This window comes from Neomonachus schauinslandi, chromosome 10 (assembly GCF_002201575.2).
Source record: "Neomonachus schauinslandi chromosome 10, ASM220157v2, whole genome shotgun sequence".
NCBI lineage: Eukaryota > Metazoa > Chordata > Mammalia > Carnivora > Phocidae > Neomonachus > Neomonachus schauinslandi.
Window position 1 is genome coordinate 37,274,408 of NC_058412.1, and position 17,949 is coordinate 37,292,356.

Genomic DNA, 17,949 nt, shown 5'->3' on the forward strand with positions numbered 1-17,949 from the left:
CGCGGCCCCCGTGCAGCCGCCGCCCGCAGCCCTCGCGCTCCCGGCCCGCGCCCGGGCGCCGGGCCATGGGGCAGCCGGGCCGGCGGGAGGCCGGAGCAGGAGCCCGGCGGGAAGTGGGTAAGGGCACGCGGGGAGGCCGGGCCGGGGCGCCCCCGCCGCCCTCGACAGTGACTGCGTGCCGGGCGCGGGGCGCGCCGAGCCGGGGAGCACCTGCGCGGGGCTGCGGGGCCTCGCGCCGAGGTCGAGGGGGCCCGCGGACGGGGAGAGCGGGAAGAGGCCGCGGGAGGGGGGAGAGCGAGCGGGGGAGGAGGCCCTCAGAGTCCAACCTAATCTGGTGACAGGGACGGCACACGGTGGCGACAGTGCCCCACTGGGAGAGTCTGCCCGGGGCCTGGGCTGCGGTGGCTCCACAGGTTCTCCAGCTGGGCCGGCTGGATCTGGGTGACAGCGAGGGCTTCGCTGCTGGTGTCCGTCGTCCTGTGCCGCAGTGGCCCCTGACCTCCTCCCTGCCCTCTTGGATGTTGGCCCCTCTCCTTGGCCCCTCTGAGATTCCCGGGAAGGTAGACAGTGTCTGCTCAGCTAACAAACTCACATCCCCTCTAGGGTTCCTTTCTGGTCCTAGAATGGAGTCTGGCTTGTCCTTTCAGTAGGACGGCGGAGCCAGGGATGTGCGTTCTTTGCTGGTTTCTTCCATGCTGCAAGATGGATTTTGCTGCTCTGGGCAGTGCACGCGTCCAGGCCCCTGTGTCTGTGGCCTGCATGCTAGGTCAGGAGACCAGCATCAAAATGAGGGCCTGGGCAGCTTGGGGCTCCACCTGCCCTTGAACCTCATTACTCATTAGCCCAGCCCTTTCCCCAGCCCAGCGCTGATTGAATGTAATTAGCAACTAATTGGATGTCTGTGAGCCCCTCTGCATAAGAAGTACACCAAGGTCAAGGTTAGACAGCAGATAGTACTGAGTGATTCGTTCTTTTCTTTCAGACATGGTATTTTCTCTCTGTGGGGCCTATGAAGAAGAGCCATTCGTTCATTCATTCATTCATTCATTCAACTCAGATATTTACTGAGTGCTAACTACTAATCAGGCAGGTAGGCATCGGAAATACAACTGCTCTTGTTTACATATGAATTGTATGAGAGAGAAACAAGTAAGGGGGTGAATCACATTATTTCGGAGAGATAAATGCTATAAAAACAAAAGAAATGGGCTGGTGATGGGCATGGTGGTGAGACAAGAGAAATTAGCCCTTAGCTAGCCAAGGGACAAGCTTTCTAAATGAGGTGGGAGGGTGTACGGTTTTCAGGCCCTAAAACTCTGGGGGCTCAGAATAGGATGTCCTCTGTTTCCATGAGCAGGGACTTCTGAGCTGCCCACGAGGGGTGAGTGAGCAATGGGTGAGTGGTGAGTAGCTCCTCTCTGGAGTCCTCAGAGTACACTTGTTGGGGGGCTTACATCAAGGCGGAACTCTAAGCCTCCCCAGAAGACAGGCTCTGTGGGCTCACACGCTCATTCGTTCATTCAACGGATGCTTACTGAGGGCCTGTACCTTCCAGGCACTGTTCCAGGTGTTCAGGATGCATCAGTGAACAATACAGTCTTCCCCCTCATGGAGCGTATTTTCTCGTGGGGAGAAATGGGTAATAGACAACAACAACAGTGATTTTAAGGTCCTATCTGATAAATGCTACGAAGAGAAAGAAAGTAGCTTAAGGGGTTAGAAGGTGATGAGCTGTTGTGTTCATAGAGTGGTCAGGACAGCCTGTGCTGAGGAGATGAAATTTGAGTGGAGACTGAATGTAGATAAGACAGAGGCATGTGACTCTCTGAGGGAAGAACATTTGAGGCAGCAGGAATAGCAAGTGCAAAGGCCCTGAGGCATAAATAAGGCTTGAGCGTGTTGGGCATGCTGGAGGGACAGGAAGGAGGCCAGTGTGACTGGGAGGCAAGCAGGCATTTCAGAGGCTCTTCTTGAATGGGGCCTCAGCCTGATGACCAGAGGCATCCAGGAAAGCAGGTGACGCCCCCAGCTGCTGTGGCAGGAAGATTCATATGCTCCCTGGCAAACCCAGGGTCAAGCCTGGTGGTTTACACTGAGCAGGGGAATAGATGATCACTAGAGATGGAGAGCATGTGTCTTGGCGGGAAGGGCATCACTTGCTTTCCTTACACCCAGAATCTGTCAAGAACACCATCATGGGCCCACAAAAAAGAGCTAAAGTGGGAGGCCGATCCCAAGTTTTTAAAAATAGGTAAAAACTCTGGAAACTGGATATGGGGAGAAAAACTCGCCTTCTTGGAAGATTCCAGTAATCTTTCATTCTTTAATTAGCTGATCTCATTAGTAGTCTTAAAAGGGAAACAGAACAGTATATAATAATTTACATTTATTGAACACGTACTGTATGCCAGGCTCTCCTTTGAGCACCTTATGTGCAAACACAGATCCTCACAGCAAGTCTGAGATATGGTACTGTCCCATTTCACGGATGAGAAAACTGAGACCCAGAGAGGAGGAAAGTTGCCCACTTTTACACAGCTAGTAAGTGAAGAATCAGGATTTACAATCAAGTGGTACAGTTTAGAGTCAAGTGCTGAGACACAGAGACGGGGTGGGGGAGGTTTTGGCTGAAGGGATGTTTGTCCACAATGGAAAGGAATCCAGTGGCAAGGGATCCTAGCGCCTAAGAGCAGGGGGTGGTTAGAGAAGACAGTAGGGGTTAGGAGCACATTCCACTTCTTTTGTTCTTTTTAAGATAACATTTGCATGGGTTAAAAATTCTTTAGAAAGCATTTTTAAAGGTACCACTTGTATGTGTTAAAAATCTTTTTATAAATGTTAATTGAAACAGCCCTTAAGGTGCACAGTGAAAAATCTTCCTCCCCCTCCTGTGCTCTCAATTCCCCTCTTCAGAGGCGATTTCTAGAGAATATTTCCAGAGATAGGTTCTGTTTGTAAAGGAGCATACAGGTATGTGTAACTTCTCTTTTTCTACACAAACAGTAATAATACTCAGTTCTGTACTTCTTCTTACTATTATTTTACTTAAGATACTTCTTCTGATTCAGGACCTATGGAAATACTTCATCCTTTTAAAATAAATGTGTAATGTCTCCCTGAGTGGAGGCACCATGTTCATCTAGCCAGTCCTCTATGGGCTTCGAAATGGTTCTCCCCATTTTTGTGTGTGGGTTTGTTGTGACGGACAGTAGCGCGTTAAGCATACGTGTACCTACATACCCACTCACTTCTGTGACTATTTCAGCAGGAGCAGTTCATGAACGCGGGATGACTGATTTAAACGCCCCGAGGATTTTAGGTGTTGGTTGCTGCTGCCAGCCGGCCTTCCAGAGCCTCGGTGTGACTTAGAGCCCTTGCTCTTGGCAGCCTGACAGATAGAAACCCCTGGCACCACGTTCCAGTTTTCATATGTATTTCCAGTGAGTGCTGTTAGGAACCTCACGTGTGTTTTTAGCTCTTTGTCTTGGTTTAAATAGGATTTTCATCTTGTTGTTGTTGTTGTGATTGAATTATCTGGGGTCTTAATTAGGATTTCTTCTTCACCCCTCAAATCTCGTCCCGTCGACTGCCCCTCCCCATCTCCCCCTGCCCTGCTTGTGAGCCTCAGCTCCACGGATATATTTCTGGTAGGTTTTTCCTGGGACCGGGATGCATTCTAGAGAAATAGATGATGGTGATCTATGTATGCATGTATTTTAAACCTACATAAATTGTATTGTGCTACAAATCATGCTCTTCTTACTTTTTAAACCCGATGCTGTTTTTTTTTTTTTTTTTAAAAAGATGGATCTGACTGCTGTGTTGAGCCCTTGGTTCGTCACTCCTGATTCTGCCCCGCGTTCCCTAGCTGGGGTTATGGAATTCCTCTAACAGTTGATTCTTTTCAATTAGCAAGAATCGCGCCTCAGATAAACCCCACTGGCTACGTGGCATGGTCTACAAAGATTGTTTGAAGAGATGGCATTGTGGGGAGAGGCTCGGAGGACGAGGAGGATTTGAGAGATGCATTGGAGAGTGGGGAAAGGAACAGCGATGACCCAGTGCGCCAAAGTACCCGGAGCATTGAGGCCCCTAGACTCCCCTAGACTTCAGGGTTGTGCTCCAGGGTGTGGATGCGTGGTCCTGGGAGAGGCTGGGGGGGTCTTCCATACCAGTGTTGGGCCTTCCCTGCTGGCAACATGGGTGACGGAGGGGGTGGGAGTCAGCAGGAAGAATTTTCAGGGGCAGGAGTGATCCCCTGGAGAACTGGGGACTTCTGCCTGTGTGAGCCTGAGGGGCAGGAGGTCCCTGCCGTTCTCCTGGTGAGGGGGTGGGGGCTCTGGGGTGAGGGTGGGGCAGTGGCACCTGCCGGGGAGGGCGAAGCCGCAGGACGGGACACTGGGGTCAGGAAGGGTCTGGCCTGGTGTCAGGGCTGTTAACTGGGAGACCGGGGTGGATGTGACGCCACAGACAGGACCCAGGAGGGGCGGGCCTGGGCACGGGGATGGGAAGGCGTGTTCGTGGGACGTGGGCATACTATGGGGCATGCTACTAAATCTCAGACCTGCTCATCCGGCTAGAGGATTCCTGCCGGCAGTTAGGACCCCGGGCATCAGCGAGCAGGTGGGAGATGAACCTGCGGGGTGAGGAAGGTCACCCCGGGAGAGAGTGTAGGCAAGAGCGGCCCAGGCAGAGCAGAGCCTGCGGCGGGCAGGGGAGGAGAAGTGGATGGACAGGCTGAGCCGGCCAAGGAGGCTGGGTGCGCTCTGGAACTCTCCCTTTGCTGGCTCCGTGAGCTCAGGGAGGCCTCCTCTCAGCACAGGAGCCTGGGCATGGGTGGGGGGGGGGGCCCTGCCTTCCTGGTGTCTCCCGGTGCTACCTCGGAGGAGGCAGCATGGACGTGCAGAGACAGGAGGGAGAGGGCCTCGGGCGGCGCAGGTGCGCGGGCTCTCTTCCCACGGGTGAGCTCTGAGGCCCCAGTGCCGTTCCCACTGGAAGCTGCCACCCCAGGCCACCCCTCTGTCCCTGCGGGCGACTGTGGACAGAGCACAGATCAGCTCCTGCTGGCGCAGAGAGGGCACTAAGAAGCCCAGGGCTTTGCTGCTCTGGGCAGGGTTAAGCCCGGGCACCCCCGGGGAAGTGCGGGGCCTTTCAGGTGGCCCCAGGAAATGCCTTGCTCTAAGTGTTGTCTCTCTCCTTCCCCAGGTCAGAGCATACCTGCTGTTTTCTGTAACACCGGAGCCTTGCATTCCTGCTCGTTGTCCTATTCAGCAGTTAATGACTGATCAAGGCTAATTAGCGTTATCATATATAACTCCCAGTTCTTTCTTCAAAGTGAATGCTCAAAAGGTTAGAGTCAGCCGTACACAGGGTCTACTCATTTACTAAGTATCTTGTCATGATTTTTGACGGAAGAGTTTTCCACCTATACGATTTTATTTCATATTTTTCCTTGACGATACACAATGTTGAAAATAAAGTAGCCACTATTTACTTCCACGTGGTCCTAAGAAATAACATCTGTGGAAGCGCAGGTTTGTTGTATCAGTTATATTTTTTAAATGCATATTCAAATAAATCCTCATCTATTAAAAATGTTCATTATGTGTACCATGTACCTATAGGCAAACACAGCCTCAGATTCATGGCGTCCTGGAGGAGGTCATCTTTGCCATGTAGGAGAGGGAAAAAAACTCTTCCTCTACCCTCTTAGATTCAGTCACTGAGACAGGCAAATTAATCTGACGAAAGACAGGTTAACAGTAGAAAAAGGTATATCGGCATGCCCCTGAGAGCCAGCCAGGAAGTAGCTGGCTTGTGAAATGGTGAAAAGCGTATATACTTCATAGGGGAACGGGGGCAGGGAAAAAAAGGCTTCTATGGGAAGAACCAGTAGGTTTCTTTAGGAAAGACAAACGGGTTTTTAGAACAAATGAGAGATGAGAAAGTTGGTGGTAATGTTTGTCTCTATGGTATGGGTGGCCTTTCAGTGTCCCTCAGGGCCATCATCCTTCCTAGAGAAGGGATTTGGGATGATTTTTATATGGTCTTCTGGGAGTAGCTCCACCCTGAAGAAGGAATTTATGGCACCCTTATTTTCCAGAAGTTGCTGCTTTTAGTCAGATGAGGGAAGCGCTGAGAAGACTTCTCCTTGCACCTGTCAAATCTCAAAACTCTTCACCTTAAAATAATCTTCATAGCAACTCTGGGATTCCAAGCAGGTCCCCACTCCACCAGCAGAGAGGCCACCCTGGCAGTCCCTTGAGGGGTGGTGACAGTGAGGGGTCGAAAACGGTGAAGGCCCTCCCCGTGGCTTGCTAGTGCCCCGCCTCCACCGGAAAGGAGGAGCGAGGTTGGCAAAGAATATCCCAGTCTTTAAACTGAGCAGAAATAGTCATTATTTAATTCAGCATATTTAATTTCCTAATACCTTTCTTATTTTTGCTGATGATAAACATAATACATATTTATTTTTTAAAATTAGATACATACCCAAAAAAAGTATAAAGAACTTTCAATCACGTGTACTGTGGCCACACACAGACCACTACCAACCGATGCTTTGGTATTTTGTTGCCTAAATACACAAACAAGGTTTTAAAAATTGAGATCATAATGAATATGTAATTGGTATTCTTAATAATATGCCATGAGCATCCTTCCACGCATTAAATGCTCTCTAAAACTGAGCTAGTTAGGGGCGCCTGGGTGGCTCAGTTGGTTAAGCCACTGCCTTCAGCTCAGGTCATGATCCTGGAGTCCCGGGATCGAGTCCCGCATCAGGCTCCCTGCTTGCTCAGCGGGGAGCCTGCTTCGCCCTCTGACTCTCCCCCCTCTCATGCTCTCTCTATCTCATTCTCTCTCTCAAATAAATAAATAAAATCTTTAAAAAAATAAAAAATAAAAAAAATAAAACTGAGCTAGTTAAAGGTGGCTAAGGCTCACCATATGGCTGCAGGCTCTACCATGATCTATTGTCCAGTTCCCAGTTGTGGGTGCTCAGGTTGTGAGCATTTTTGCCGCTAGAACAACTCCATGCTCCCGGACTTCAGCAGATGCTGGTGAGCATCTGTTGGGTGCCAAGGGGGTTTGGAGACTGAGGGGAATGGCTCAATCCTACCCGCTGCTTCCCTAAGGAGGGCAGACCCAGGACAAGGGGCTGCAGGGAAGGTGCCCATCTACAAATGTGCGGAGTTGGGAGGGAGCGGAGAAGGGGAGCCTTGGCAGACAGAGTCTGGGGTCCAGGGAGCTGTGGCCTGGGCATCTGTGCCTACCACGGAATTGGGCAGCCAAGTCCAAGAGGTAGAAGCTTGTCATCCACTGTTGTCGTACTTCCTGCCCTGCTCCAGGAAACCAGGGCCCGCACTGGGGCCCGCCTAGGTGTTGGGTGGTTGGTGGTGGTTTTACTGCTGGGCTGGGCTCCCTTTCCCCGTGGCCCTGCCTCCGAGCGACTTCTCCCTCCCATTCTAGGACTATAGGCATTAGCGAGGGAAGCCCTCACCACCCCCCCACACCCCTCCCGGCCCCCAGCTCTGGGCTCAGATCCCCAGGGGGCCCAGAGTCACGTGGGCCAGTGCAATAACCATCTAACCTGGCAGAGGAATGTTTAGGGAGGCAGGTGTCCTCCTGACTGTCCTGCCTGAGGCCCCAGGCGTGTGGAGGCTGGAGAGCTGGGAGGGAATAGGGCCTTTGCTGGAGGAAGGAGCACGTGGCTGCCTTCCCCCCAGGCCTCCCTAAAGGACAGAAGTTTGTCCTCCAGGCACACAGGAGGGCACTAGGTGCTTCTGGCTTCGGCTCTCACGCTGCCCAATCGCTGGTGTCCCCGGAAGGACGGTAGTGAGCTTCTAGAAGCTTCAAATTGGGAGAGATGCTGCCAGTAGTACTGCTCGCTTGGAGAGAAGGCCTGCTCCTTCCCATCAGCAGTATGCAGGTGCAGCGGGGTAGAGAAGAAAGTGGATTCGCTTGGATTTGGCAGTCCTGGGTTCAAATGCAGCCAGAGTGACTGCTCAGACCCTCCGTCTCCCCATCTGTTCGGCAGCATGAGGGTAATATCGCCCCATTCCCACCCCAGCCTCATGGGCTGGACATGCTGCTTGTCAAGGGCCCGGTGAATGTCAGCACACGGGGGCCCGCGGTGACCGGCAGGGGCAAGTCAGGTGCCCTTCCCTTCCCTGCCGCCCCTGCTCCTCTCATGCCTCCGCCTCTCAGGAGGGCAGATTGGGTGCTGGAATCCCCAGAGCCCCTCTCCTGGAAGGTGGGCCCCATGCTCTCTTCTGTGCTCAGCTTGTCAGCTGCCCCCTCCCTACCTGTGCTGAGCCGCTTCCTCTGCGGGCAAACAGGAAGTCTCTTACCTCGAAGGAGGCAGGAAGGGGCTGCCTGGCAAGGCTGCGTGCCCAGGGGCTGTGGTCAGGAGAGGAGGCTGGGTGTCCTCTGGGCCCTGGGGAGGGCACAGTGGCCCAGGCACGGGGAGGGGTGGCCGATCAAAGCTCGAGCTGGCAGGGCTCTGGGCAGGAGCCCGTTTCCTTCCTCCTGCCCTCCTCCAAGCCCCGCAGCCACTGAGCTTGTGCCCTCCTTGCCTGTATCCAGGGATTCCCCCCGTCTAGAGTTTTAGTCCCGGCAACCTTGGGAAGGAGATGAAAGCTCGGAGATGGAAGGGAGCCGGGGGCCGCACCAGTCGGGGAGTCTGCTTTTGGAGATTGCTGTGAGCAGGAATGCCCCACACCGCTAGACACGCGCCCCGCATGCCTGCAGACAAGCCCCACCGCCTGGGAGGAAAGGGGTGGGGCGCATTCCGTCGCCCATGGCATTGTCCCGAAGCGATCCCGGAGGAGACGATGAGTGGCTTTCGCTCATTCGTTCATCAAGTGGCAGTGGGCACTTACGAGCCAGGCCTCTGCCACGCAGCCTCGGTGCTCCGCAGGTGAACGCCAGGCCTTGCCCTTGAGAAGGTCATGTGGCAGAGAGCGTGCAGACTCCGAAACACACGGAGGAGGCGGAGCACCGGGCCCCGCCTGACCTGCCACAGGGCAGTCACGGGAGCTGCTGGTGCCAGGATCACGGCTGCACTGCAGGGGGCAGACTCGGGGTCGGGGTCTGGGAGGTCGACCCCAGGTCCTCCGCTCCTCATCGGTCCTCACCTCATGCCGCCTGGCTTCGGCCCCTCTTTTGCTCCCTGCTCCCCCAACCCCTGCTCGTCCGTGACCCCCGTGCGGCCACATTCGATGGCCACTTCGCACCTTACCTCCCTAGCCTTTCTAGCAGCATTTGACATAGCTGACCACTTCCTCCTTCTAAAGTTACCTCCTCCTCCTCTTGTCTTCTGTGATGCCACACTCCCCATGTTTCTGTCCCCTCCTTGGCAGCCCCTTCTCACTCTCCTTTGCAGACTTGTCCCACGTAGTCTCCATCAGCCCGCGGTGTAGAATATGTAAAAGTTACAGCTGCAGCCGACAAAGTGTTCTATAAAGTGCTGCTCACCCATGCTCACTCCTGCTTAAGCAGCTGGTCCGCCCACTCAGCCCAGTGCGTGTCCCAAGTCCTCTGCCTCCCCTGTTCTGCCCTTTCTGCACCCCTCCAAGCCTGCCTCCCCTGGACCGCGGAGCCCCCAGCTGGTCTCCCTGCGCTCAGTGAGTGACTGGCTGTTGTCCATACAGCAGCAGATGGTCTTATAAACCAACATGCAGGGATCCCTGACCTGCCATTCCCCCGCTTAGCATGCACGCTGGCTGACCACTGGGGACCCCCTGGCATCTGGTCCTGCCCCTCCCACCTCGTCTTCTCCCACTGTCCCTTGAGCCAGCTCACCGGCCACACTGGCTTCGCTTTCTGTCCCCTTAACGCATGGAGAACTTTCCAGTCTCAGGCAAGGAACTAGACATGCTGGCTCCCCTTCACCAGGGTATAAAGGTCCCCACGAGCATTGCTGGTCCCCTGCCTCCGTCCCTGCTGCCGGCCCTCCGCGCTCCCTGCCCCTTCCTTCCTCAGCATCCCTCACAGTTTACAATCAGATGTTGATTGCTTAGGCCACTTGTTTATTTTCTGGCCCCATCACTAGATTGGACGCTCCCTGGGGACAGACATCCTGTGTTTTATTCCTGAGGGGTTAGCAGCTTCTCACATAGGGACCGCAGGAGGATTGGGTACTGGCCACCCGGGGCCACATTCCAGAGAGGCCCTGGGAGGCCGGAGGCCTCCGGGGAGGGTTTGCATTCAGGCTGACGTGACTTTGGGTTCCTGGCGTACATAGCTGGGCACAGTTCTATAAAATCCCGAATACAGAAGGAGGGGCAGCCTGGGGGAGGTGAGGAACCGGGTTAGCATTGCGGTGAGTCTGAGGCACTGGTGAGATAAGCCTGCTGTCCCATTTGCCAGCCCCAGAGAGGGAACAGTGGAGGGCCCCATCCGATGTGTTCGAATATGTAAAAGTTACAACTGCAGCCGACGAAGTGTTCTATAAAGTGAGTCCTGTCCTCCTGCCTCCCATCTTAATAGTGACCGGCAGGTCCAGGCTTGAACTGAGATTCTCGGCCTCCCGCAAATGTGGCTACTGCAGCCGAGCCCACTTCCAACCTCCAACCCCTGCCATTGCCCACCTCCCCTCCACCGTCTCTACCCTGTATCACGTGTGCACGCTGGGGTGGGGAGCAACGCCTACAGGCGCAAGCCCCGTCCACGCCCTCCCTGTCTCTAGGGCCGCACAGAGCGGTGATGCAGTTCCTCATGGCAGGCAGATGGCGCGGGGGCCCGGAAGCCGAGACTTCCAGGCTCCTGGGTGCTCTGAGGTGGTGGAGAAGGGCCTGGTGGGCCTGGTGGGCCTGGCCTTGTGAGCGAGGGACGCAGCTGGAGGAAGGGAGAGCTGGAGCTAGGCCCTCTAAACTATGGGCCGGGGTGGCCTGGGTCAGAAGGTACTCTGCTTCTGGGACCTGCTGGTGGCAGGGTCTCCCGGACACTTGTAATTGTGCGGACTGGAGCTTGCGGGTGGGGGGCGGGGTGCAGGGGCTTTGGAGCCTCAGCAGGGAAAGTGGTAGCGGTGGGGGCTGGAGACGTTGATTGTGCAGAGAGAGAAGAGACTGGTGCATGAGCGTGGCTCCCCACCATCCCCTGTCTCACACTCGTGGACACCTGGGACCTGCGTCCTGCAGACACATGATGGGAATTCAGCAGTGGGAACGCATGACAGTTGGTTCTCGTGGTCGGACACTCTGAGTTCGAACCTCAGCTGTGCAACCCTAGGCAGTGGAATAACCTCTCTGGGCCTGCCTCCAATCTGTAATGGATATAGCAGTGCTCCATAAAGGAGCTGAGAGGGGCGACTGAGGTGCCACCGGGGGACACTTTGTAAAAAAGACAGTTGTATCCGCACCGCGGTTACCTACATGAGAAGAGGCCACGCCGCGTTCCCAATGTCATTTATGAGAAACGGGAAAAGGAAAGCTGCCAGGCCCAGGGCCCTCCTCTGTCCCCCAGGTGCCTGGTGGCAAGGGACCGCCAGCTGGGGCAGAGATGAGAACCTGGTGACAGAACCACAGGGAGGAAGGGGGTGGGGCCTGTCCCCAGCCCAGGGCACAGCACCTTCCCCTTTCTCTCCCCGGGGCCCTTGACTGGGGAGAAGGGCGTCGGCACTTCTCTCTGGGCCTTGTGCTGGGTAGGGGCCTCCCGGCAGCGGGGGGCCTGGGGAAGGGGGCCAGAGGCAGTGGGCCTGGGAATGGAGGCGCTTGTCTTGTGGGCAGGAAGTGTGAGGTGGCGAGCAGCTCGGAGCCCTGGGGAGGCCGCAGGGCGGGAGGGGTGAGCGAGTGGTGGTGAGGGGAGCGGAAGTCGGAAGCACGGCAGCAGCATTCTCCATTCACGGTGGACGGCCCCTTGCATCGGGAAGGCCCACTTACCCTTTCCCGGGGCTTTTGGAGGTGAGCAAGGTGGGCCTGCTGGGGGTGGTGCCTGGGACGGAGCTGGGGGGAGCAGGGGATGCGGAGAGTCCCGTGTGGGCCCTTGTGGTAGCTGCTGGGGCAGGTGGACAGGAAGGAGGCCTCTGTGGGCCCACTGCGTCCGCACCTTCTGTGAGCCCGGCAGGGCTGCCACCCTCACCTTCGTCTTCCTTCTCTCTGTCCCCCTCCTCCCTCAACCGACCCCTCCCAATCTGGCCCCCACTTACCCTGGCCTCTCCAGAGCCGCTGGGGGTCTGCAATTACGAAGGGGGACGGGGCAGAGGAAGGGGCTCCTTCCTGAGCCCCTTGTGGGCCTCCCTGGGTCCCTAGTGATGACTGTGGCTGGGTACCCAGTGAGGGCTTTTGTGGCCAGAGGCCCCCAGTGAGCCTTGGAGAGGCTGGAGAGAAGGAAGCCAGACAGGCCTGGGCTTTGGGGTGGGGGCAGCTTTGGGTGCAGGCACTGTGGGAGCTCAGATGCAGAATCCACCATTAGGGGGCCCCCAGCTCTACCTCGCCTTTCGGGCCGCACCCCAAGAGGCGGGGTTAGTGCTAGGGACCCCAGTAGCTGGCTTGCCAGGGCAGCCTAGGTTTAGACCCACTGACCTGATGTGTGACGGCCATCGTTTTACTCGCAGAAGCCTCCCTGTTTGGGACACTGAGGCCTTCTGCTCGTAGCTGTCATCCTCGTGGTAGATGGAGTCTCACGGAGGGAAGGTCCTTTTGGGGCCTAAGATCCTATGGTTGGTGTCACTTCTCTGCTAAAAAAGGCAGGGGAGGGTGACCTGTCATCAGCAAATAATAAATACCCCTCAGGCCTGTTGAACCTCAGCCAGGTTGGAAGGAATGTGCCTCAGATGGGCCTGTCTCCCCAGCCTCCTGGGCCTTCAGAACATCCCAAAGCTGCTTCTTTCTACAGATAAGGAACCACCCAGCACAGGGCTTAGAACCTGGGCTGCTGGGCTCTCTGGGGAAGGAAGGGGAGACCCAAGAAGGGGTGAGGGTGGTCCAGCCTGGCCCTGAGCCCTCCTCGGGGGGTCCTTGTCCTTCCCAGGGGACAGCTGCTCTGGGGACACAGCGGTGCTCTGCCCCCATTCTCTCTGTACCCCAACATCTCTGCCCCATCTTCTCTGTACCCCATCCTCTGTGCATCGCCATTCTCTCCTCCCTCTCTTTTCTCTCTGCCTGAGCCCCAGTTGAACCCCCGCCCCCGCAGGGTCCTCAGCACCACTGCTCCCCCCCCACCCCCCCACCCCCCGTGCACACTTGCATGAAGGCTTCTTCCGTGTGGGCAGGATGTGGGGCTGCCCCTAGTCCTGTCTCTCACAGTGCTCTGGCCCAGGTTCAGACGGGAGCATCTGTCCTGCAACTCCAGATAAGGAACTTCTCTATTCCTCTGCCCTCTGGATGACATCCCTAACCTGGCTCCTCCGAGGGCTGTGTGGGGACAGGCCACCTCCTAAATCCCTGGGCGGGCCAGGAGCCTCTGCTTTTTCCATAGGAAGGAAAAATTTCCAGGGCAAAAGGGAGGAATGTCTGCTGAGTCTGGAAGCTTAAAGGGAGTGAGGGACAGAGACAGGTCGCTCGGGGGGAGGCTGAGCGTTGAGGGAGCCCCCTGGGAGGGTGGTTTGTGGGCTTGTTGGTTTTGGCTTCTCTAAATGACCAGCAAAGGAGCAAAGCTGAACTGAGCAGGACGTGCTATTGCTGAGCACCTACCGGGGGCCAGGCCAGCGGCAGCTCTCAGACCCGTCCTGCTTTATCACAAATCTACAGAATAGCTTTACTTCATCTTACTTCCTTATTTTACAGATAAGGAACCAGGGAAGTTTTTGATCAGAGTCACAGAGCTCGTCAGTTGTAGGCTCATCTGTGAGCCTCCAGACGTAGGGGGGCTGCAGACATTCAAGGCTGCCACCTCCCCCCTCGGGGCAGGCTCTCCCCCAGCCTCCTGTGGCCTCCCTGTACTTCAGAGTACAGGCTGTGTGCCCAAGCAGCAAGCAGGGGGGTGAAAAGCAAACCCACTCTCAAAAAGTACAGTCCAGGAGCCAACTGGTCTCCTTGCCCTCAAGATCAAGACAAAGTTGCATTGAAGCCCAGGGCGAGGTCGGGTAGGGGTGGAGGGACTTAGGCCCCTTGATCCCCCAGCAATCAGATTCTGCGTCTTGTACTCCCATCAGCCAGGCCCCGCTTAGCCCCTGCAGCGTTCTCCACTAAGGTAGAGAGGGGGCACCTCCCCCACCTCCTCTCTCCCCTCTAGCCTCTGCTCTTTCCCATTCTTTCCTCTCACTATCTCTGGAGCTCAAAGCATTTTGTTGGATTCCATAGAGTCATTCCACTTCTCCCGGAACTTACCCTTCCACTCCCCAAACCATCGGAGGGCCTCTTTATTTTGGAGGTGAACAAAACCCACCTTATGAGGCACGTGGCAGACTTTCTTCCTCCTTTGTTCTGGTTAGGATACCTGAGACAAGCCATTTCAACAGAGATTTCACTGAACATCAGGGCTGAAAAAGTAAACCAAGAAAATTCTCGGTGTGGGAGACCTGGGCTTCTGGTCCCCAGTTCCTGGCCCACCTCTGCCTAAGAGGTGCCATCCTACCTCCAGGAAAGAGAAGCCCTTGCTCCACCCTTGACCCTTGCCGTGTCAGGCTGCCCCCACCCAGGTGACTAGTGGGACTGCCTTGATGGTCATAGGAAGTGACCTTACCCCTCAGTTCATCCTACCCCTTCATTCAGGGAGAAGCAATTAAAAAAAGGAGGAGAGAAAGAGGGAGAGGAGAAGGGGAAGAGAAAGGGAAAGAGAGAGAGGAAGAAAGGAGGCAGGGGAGGAGAGACGCTTCTTAAACTCTCAGTGCCAATGGCCTTGCACAGGCAGAGAGCACAAACAAGGTGATTGCATGGGTCTTCCTCACGTCTCCTCCTCTCTATCCAGCTGCTGCCTGGGAGCCAGGACCCATATGAACATTTTGGCTGCTGGCCTGGCAGGACCCTACCTCTGGGAATGCTCTGCCCCAAGGGCACTGGGCTTCCTGGGAGGAAGGAAGATGCGATTGGTTCATGGGCAGACTGCCCTTGGGAGAAGTTGTGAGGCCAAAATGATGCTCAATCTCCTCCAAGCCTCAGTCTCCCGAGTCCTCTAGTAAGGTTATTGAGGAGGGGCTTTCTGGGGATCCATCCTTCCCACCCACTCATCCATCCATCATCCATCCATCATGTCATCTATCCATCCACCATCTATCCATCCATCAGCCTTCCCTCCCATCCATCCCTCCCTCCCTTCCATCCATTCATCCATCCATCCATCCATCCGTCCCTCTCTTCTACCCCTCCCTTGCATCCATCCATCCATCCATCCATCTTCTCATTTCCACAGACATTTTTGGAGTACCACTTCTGAGTAAAGCAGGCACTACACTGGACAGTGGGAAAACAGATGAATTCAAGAGACTCTCTGCTTCACAAGTAATTCATGTTTCATTTAATTCATGAAGGCGCAAGGGAATTGATTTATGGGTGGGGGGAGAGAGTGATACTTAAGAGAGCCACAGACCTGGATGCAGATCCCAGCTCCCCTACTTACTAGCTGAGCTCCCTGGGTCCATTTCTGACAGTCTCTGAGCCTTAGCTTCCTTATTAGTAGGAAAGAAATGGTACCACTTGTCTCATTCATGGGGTGGCTGTCAAGACCCACAGATGAGCTCATAGCTGTAAAGCACCGAGCTGGGTGACTGGTGCGTTGCGGGGGCTTGGTACATTCTTTTCACCTCCCCCGGGGGGTAGGGTTGCTAGGTAAAATACAGAATGCCCAGTTAAATTTGAATTTCAGTTAAACAGAGTAAATTTTTAGTATCAGTATGTCCCAAATTTTGGGCATCCTCTATGTGTATTTGCTAATGGAAACTCCACCGTGGAGCTGTGTGCTGCCCATTTGGAACTGCCAGCCTAGAGCCAGGAACACCTCCAGAGGGCTCTATAACTCTCCAGGTGTCCCAGAGACACCACTAACCTTTAACTTTCTAATGCACTTGAACTAAAGTGTTAAGGACACCTACCCCACCCTGAACTTTGTAGGTGGGAGTGGGTAAAACACACGTACTCAACTGATTCAGTCCTTCAGCCCGTCCATACTGAGACAGGTGAACAGAAGCACAAAGAACCTCTCTTCTTGGTGCTCACGTTCTGGGAAGGGGATGCAGATGAGGACCGTGTGGGTAAAGCACCCGCAGTCACACCCTGGGATAAATGCTCTGAGACGGAGAGTGAGGGGTGGGGTGTAGCCAGGTTGAGTTTGATTCAGAGTCATGGCCTAGCCAAACCGCACACCTCTTCCCCCACCCAATGCTCGATCTGTCTGTCTGCTTCCTCCCTCCATTCCCCAGTCCCCACCCCACCTCCCTCAGGCCCTTCAGACTCCTCAGGCCCCAGAAATCTGCGCTCTCCTTTTTGGTCTCTGGAAAACTGCTACAGCTTCTCTGATTTTTTTCCCCTGGAGCCCACTGAGGAATGCCCGGCTTCTTCGGGGAAGGCACATCCAGTGATCTTTGATGCCTAGCAGAGTCATGAACATCTACCCGTAGGGCTCCTTAATTCATATACAGAGTTATTTAGAAGTACATATTTGCAAAGAGGAATGCGTGGGACTGTTGTCTCATACAAATTGCAGGATGGCCTTCCCATGGGCCGAAGCTAGCATTTCCCATCCCAGTTATTGGCGTTTGAGCTTTCCCTATCAAGTGAGTTCACTAATGAGGGTAGGGGGACTGATGTTATCCAGGCCAAGTGCTCTCATGGCCACAGGGACGTGCTCCTAAGGCTGGCACACACTCACAATGTGTGGACGTGTGGAGGAAGGAGCACCGGAGCAGGGGTGTAGGGAGGGGAGCCAGCCAAGCACAAATAGACCAGATCTTGGCAGGGAGGGGGAGGGTCAAGGGACATCGGCCTTGGGCTCTGGACGTGAGCTGTAAACAAGGTGCTTCCCTCCCCCTCTGTCTCCTAATGGAACTGCCTTCCCAGTGTCCCCTGTACCCTGTGGGCTGCTTACTCGAGAAGGCTGCAGCGGGGGGATCTCACCTCCTCTCTCACACTGGCCTGGGGAGGGAGGTGTGGATCTGGAGGGGCTGCCCAAGTGGGTTGCGAGACTCACTCCCCCTTCGCCCTTGGAAATAGGACGATGGCAGCTCTCTTACGCAGAGAGGTCAGAGAGTAGAAAACGGACCGCTGCTTTGGGGGAGGAAGGTATTCTGGGATTGCCCCTCGGGACAGCCGAGGACTTAGGGAGCAAAGCATATGCATCCTCAGCCTATAACTGGGGGCTGGGGTGTGGGGTGGAGACAGAGAACCGAGAAGAAGCAAAGGCCGAGCTAGGAAAACTATCTGAGAAGAGCCAAGGGCGAGACTAGGGCACACCGATTTGATTCAGAGCACCGAATACAAGATTAAAAATAAGGAACAGCCCCACCTTTGGGGAAAGTACGTTCTCCACCGTCACTGCAGGAACTTGGCGGCCCTGAAGGCTGGCCAGGGGCCTTCCCCAGGGACTGTGAGGCCCGAGTTCAGCAATGACAGATTCTTGCTCCAAGGGTGGACTGGGGGTGTTGGGACAGAGAGGGAAAAGTCCAGAAAGGGGTTCTGTTTCTGAGGGACTTTTAGGAAGAGGCCCTCAGGAGGAACAAGAAACTGAAATTCATGGTGGTCCTGTGTCATTTCTGCAGGTGCCCTCCTGAAAGAGGGCATGGTGCCAAGCTATGTCTTCTAGGTGACCTTAAGCAATAGGTTTGGATAGTAGGCCCCCCACCTGACCCCGGTTTTGCAGCTCTGGGGGTTCCCATTTATCGAGAGTCTCATGGTAGGCCAGTAAGTAGGCATCAGGGGGTTACAAGTTGGGAGCAGGTGTGTGCTGCTTTATACCTTTGTTCCCCCAAATAGTTGAATACAGCACACAAGCACACACAAGACTTCAGGGTGGAAACACGTGAGTGAAGGAAGTGGGCCAAAGGCAAAACCAGAGAAGATGTGATGGAGTCAGGGG

The 17,949-nt window shown here is 55.1% G+C and overlaps 1 protein-coding gene across 5 annotated transcripts in view; it reads left to right on the forward strand.

Annotated features, from left to right (window-relative positions):
- Positions 1–29: 29 nt before the first annotated feature.
- PSD4 (pleckstrin and Sec7 domain containing 4) overlaps positions 30–17,949 on the forward strand; it is a 34,736-nt gene continuing 16,816 nt past the window's right edge. For 4 of the 5 annotated variants that reach the window (XM_044918719.1, XM_021697446.1, XM_021697448.1 and 1 more), the window contains exon 1: positions 11,854–11,903. The gene's annotated coding sequence lies outside the window, so the exon portion shown is untranslated. Of the gene's footprint in view, positions 118–11,853; positions 11,904–17,949 lie in introns of those variants that run through there. The other variant, XM_044918718.1, reaches the window with a different exon arrangement.